Source organism: Mus caroli, chromosome X (assembly GCF_900094665.2).
Source record: "Mus caroli chromosome X, CAROLI_EIJ_v1.1, whole genome shotgun sequence".
Taxonomy (NCBI): Eukaryota; Metazoa; Chordata; class Mammalia; order Rodentia; family Muridae; genus Mus; species Mus caroli.
The window spans coordinates 95497546-95502610 of NC_034589.1; the positions used below are offsets into that span (position 1 = coordinate 95497546).

Sequence of the window (5065 nt, forward strand, 5' to 3'; positions counted from 1 at the left end):
AGAGAAACCCTGTCTCGAAAAACCAAAAAAAAAAAAAAAAAAGAGGTGAAGAGCAGTTCAGGCTAGACGAGACCAGACGACGGTGGATGTCTAAACAATTGCTGTGTCATCTGGAATGAGGTCATGCTGGGAATGGCAGCTGCAGGACCTGGCCTGACAGACATGCGATGCAATTCTATAAATGCATGCATTTGTCTCCTTATCTTTTTTTTTATAGTTTACTAAAGTAGTAATATAGTTTTAATAAGTCAATATGTTTAGTTTGCAAGTCTTGATTAAACCCAAAATCTCTGATCTGGAAGAAATAAATAAAGGTCATGTATTCAGTCCTGGAAAAAAAAAAAGGAAAGAAAGACAAGAAAAGAGCATCTAACTCCGACTTGGGAAAATTTAGAAGACTTCCTGGAAGAAATAGCAGCCAAGCTTAGATGTGAAGGATGGGTAGCAGTTAGAAAGCTGAAGACAGGGAAATGAGCAGGGGACTGGCTGTTCCAGACATAGAGACAGCAAATAGATAAAGACTTACAAGCACGAGACAGACTCTTTTTACACAAGGGCTTACTATGTTACACAGATTGACTTCAAACTTCTGGGTTCAAGAGACCTTTGACCTCAACCTTCCAAGTACCCAGAAATAGAGACACACATCATAAGACCTAAGGAGATGAGGGGGAGGAGGGGGGAGGAGGAGGAGAGGATGGGGAAGTGGGATAACATTTGAAATGTATGTAAAGAAAATATCCAATTAAAAAAAAAACCTAGGGAGAAATTCTTTTTTATCTGATGACACCTTTTTTTTTTTTGGTTTTTGGGTGGTTTTGGTCTGTTTGTTTGTTGTTGTTGGGGTTTTTGGGGGGAGGGGGGATTCGAGGGTTTCTCTGTATAGCCCTGGCTGTCCTGGAACTCACTCTGTAGACCAGGCTAACCTCGAACTCAGAAATCCATGCCTGCTTCTGCCTCCCAAGTGCCGGGATTAAAGGCGTGCGCCATCCCCCCACCCCCCCACCCCTCCCACCCCCACCCCGTCTGTTTTTGGTCTTTTCAGACAGGATTTCACTAAGTAACCCTAATGACTTCAGCTTCCCAAGTGCTGGCACTACAGCCATAGACAACCAGGGTGGGCCTGTATTTTCTTATTAGTGTATTTACAGCCCTTGGCATATAACAGGTGCTCATTATTAAGTAAATGAAAGAATGTCTGCTACCAAAGGATTTTTTTTCCTCTCTGGCTTCTATCATCATGGAGAGGAAGGGCCTGGCTCTGTTATAAAACTCATTACCATTGTACTTTCTTAACTTACAGAAAAGAGCCAGACATGGAGCTAAGCAGCAAAGTCCAATCCTCAGAACCAAAATAAAATTACAGAAAAACCCTAATATTCCCTGAGACACTGAAGGTTTTGTTGTTGTTGTTGTTTGTAATGGGTTCTCACTCTATAATTAGTATGGCCTCAAACTCCTGGCCTCAGTGTCTCCCGTGCTGAGATGGCAGGTGTGAGCTACCATATCTGGCTAAAATGGAAGCTTCATTGAACTATTTCCCCCTGATTACATAAGCAGTTAGTTTTGGGGGGACAATCTACATGTGCTTCACAGTAAATTATGGTATTTTAATGTTTTACAAATTCTTATTTTAGGGCTGGCAGGATGGTTCACCAAGTAAAGGTCCTTGCCATCAAGGCTGGTAAACTGAAGGGAAGAACTGATTCCCATGAGTTGTCCTCTGACCTTCACATGTGGTGTACACAACACACACACATGCATTTGTGTGTGTGTGTGTGTGTGTGCATATGTGCAAAAATAAATGTTAAAAAAAAAAGAAGCAAAGAAGCTACAGGGCTGGAGAGATGACTCAGCGGTTAAAAGCACTGACTGTTCTTCCAGAGGTCCTGAGTTCAAATCCAAGCAACCACATGGTGGCTCACAACCATCTATAACGAGATCTGATGCCCTCATCTGAAGTATCTGAAGACAGCTACAGCGTGTACTTACATATAAAAAAGTAAGTAAATCTTTAAAAAAAAAAAAGCTACAAAATCTCATTTTCATACTGCTTCAAGCCAAATATCTAACAACACAGAACTGATCAAGCTATGGTATATTTAGCTGACAGAATATATTACAAATTATACAGGTACTAAATTTATATTTATGAAGCCCTGAAATAATTTGAAAACCAGCTTATTAGTAAATGGAAAAGACAAGAACACAAAATTGTATGTATAATGTGGTTACAACATTCATTCAAAATCCTTACAGAATGAAACACTAATCTTTGAAAGAAAAAAAAACAACTCTGGCTGTGGGGCTGGAGAAGATGTCTTAAGAGCATGTACTGCTACTGCAGAAGATCTGGATTTGATTCTCAATACATGGTGGAGAACTCAGAACTGCCTGTAACTCCAACTCCGGCTGGACCTGACACTTCTGGCCCCCAAAGGTGGTTATAATCACATGCATATACCCGCAAAACATACACATAATTCCAAATAATTTTAAAAATACAAACTATAGTTTTTAGTGCATAGTGTGAGTATGAACTTTTTGAGTATTTCATAGTTTATTCTTTAGTAAAGATGTATTACTCCTTTGATAGGGGAAGGGACTTTGTTTTTGTTTTTGTTTTTTTTCAAAGTTTAAAACATAAAGTCTTAGGGTAATTGGAAGAGCAGTAGTACACCAAACCACTGTCACAGGTAAACAAGAGTGTGTTTACGCCTTTTCCCTTAACTTGCAACTTAATGACCAGTTAACACTTACAGGTTAACTGAGTGCAAGATTTTATTTAGGGGTGCTGTAGAGCTGGCCCCAGGAGGGGAAAAATTATGGGGATCAGCAATGGAAACTGCCAGAAGCAGAGGGAGAAAAGGACTAAGCAGAGATCAGAGAAAGTAAATATGAAAGAACAGGAAGGGGGGTGTGTGTGCAGAAAGACAAGAGGGCACACTTTCATAGATCAATGCTCATATTGGAGGCACTAGTAATGGATGTTTGTTACACACATAGCTAGCAAGTTTCATGTTACTTTATTGTTGTCTGTATTAAAACCATATAGATCTATGTCTTTAAGCCTCTCAGGAGCAGACTGTGCATTTCTTCAGCCCACGTGAGCTGTCATATCTGCCTGATACTGCCAGCAAAGATCAACTGGACACTGGATCTGGACGTTCAGGAGCCCACCCTGGGAGCGAATTGCATAACCACATGCCCGTGTACGTGAGCTATAGATTTTGCAGGCTATATGGAACAGCCTGGAAACTTCTGATGATAAAGGAAATCTAGATGGGGATTCAGGCATTTACAGAAAACAAAAAGGTAAATCGGTTCTCTCTGGGGCTAAACCCCATTTACGACACAACCAAACTAACTGAACAATGCTGACTCTTAGCCAAGAGCATTTCTGTAAGATGTTTATACTTTTCTGTTGACTTTGGGACATCCTCTGTCATCCTCAAAGCTTTTAGTGAGCTAATGGAATGACTGCTGAGGGTTGGTTTATTAAATGTCAAGGGAAGGTGTTAGGGTGAATTTCGACATAGGGTATAGTTGTTTCCCAGAAAGACAGATGTTCCAGGAACCTTGTCTTTTCAGTAGATAACACATGTTTTGACCCATACAGAAGCCAGGAAAATAGAGACAATCCCAAGAGACCAGCACGTACGAGGACAAAGACAAGATCTTAGTGTCATCATCCTGACCTTTTAGAGGGTATTGCGATTGTCTCGGAGTTCTAATGATGCAAGTTACAAAAGAGTTTTAACTTTACCATCCTACAAGATAGTGGTTTCATTTAGATTTTAAAAATCTCCAGCCAGGTGTGTTGATAACTGCTTGCAATCCTGGCACTGAGGAGATACAACCAGAAGGATCAGATGTCCTTAGACACATAATGAGTTCAAGGGCAGCCTGGGATACTGAAGATCCTACATCAAGGGAAAAAAGTCTCCAGCTTCTCAGCTGCCCTGGAAACATTTTAATACTCAGTGGTTATATGGGCTCACTTGGATATTTTCTTGAACAATCTGTCTAGCTACAGAGCATTTCCACCATCACAGAAAGTTCCACTAGAAAGCACTGTGAATCTAAACAGTCAAAATAGTCAACTCAGGACCAAGTCTCTGCATCTACATGAAGCATGATTTTGTTTTTCTCACTTCGGTTGTCTCTTTGCACCGGTGTGTGCAAATGGGTAGGAAGGCAAGTAAAACAACTTACAAGATGAACCCTCTTATGATAAAAAGTAAGAATTCATTCAGAAAAAAAGGGCTTCTGTCATGAGTGGCATATGCAGGGCAACTCGATTGCTCTGAGTGCAGAATTGACATCAAGAGATTTCGGAAGCATAATTTTTTGGTATTTGGGCAGCTGGTGATCGTTGGTCCCAGAGCCTGTGTACTTGTTAAAATAAAGGCTTAAAAAAATTCATTCAGGAATGGTTAAATAAAATAAGGCATATCACTAAATGGAATATAACATAAAAGTTAAAGGGAACAAACTAGATATATCTATAAAGATAGACCTCACAAGTATCTGTCTGAGGGCAGAAAAACAAACTGATAAATGTAATCAATGATGCAAAAAGAAAGCAATGGCTGTAGTTTGAACGTGTTGGAAACATGATATCAGATTTTATAGGTTTTTTTGTTTGGTTGGTTGGGTTTTTGTTGTTGTTGTTGTTGTTGTTGTTGTTGTTGTTTTGTTTTGTTTTTTTTGAGACAGGGTTTCTCTGTGTAGTCCTGGCTGTCCTGGAACTCACTCTGTAGACCAGGCTGGCCTCGAACTCAGAAATCCACCTGCCTCTGCCTCCCAAATGCTGGGATTAAAGGCACCACCATGCCCAACCAGATTTTATAGTTTTAAAAGATAAGACCTCTGGGAGGTGACCAGGTTGGGAGGTTTTTGCTTTCAAAAATGAACTAGAGCCATCATCATGACAGTCTCTTTGACATTATGGGAGTGGCAATCTTACCAAGGCTGAGTGTCCTCCCTGTCTCTCTTGAGTGCCCTGTTGCTTTGTGACCCCCTTCTGCCATCTTATGATGCAACAAGAAGGCCCTCTCCAGAT

The 5065-nt window shown here is 40.5% G+C and overlaps 1 non-coding gene across 1 annotated transcript; it reads left to right on the plus strand.

Moving 5' to 3' along the window:
• Positions 1–4258: 4258 nt before the first annotated feature.
• Positions 4259–4392, plus strand: LOC115030170. The gene has a single exon (XR_003835791.1). It is a non-coding gene; the product is annotated as a U11 spliceosomal RNA (small nuclear RNA).
• The last annotated feature ends 673 nt before the right edge of the window (positions 4393–5065 follow it).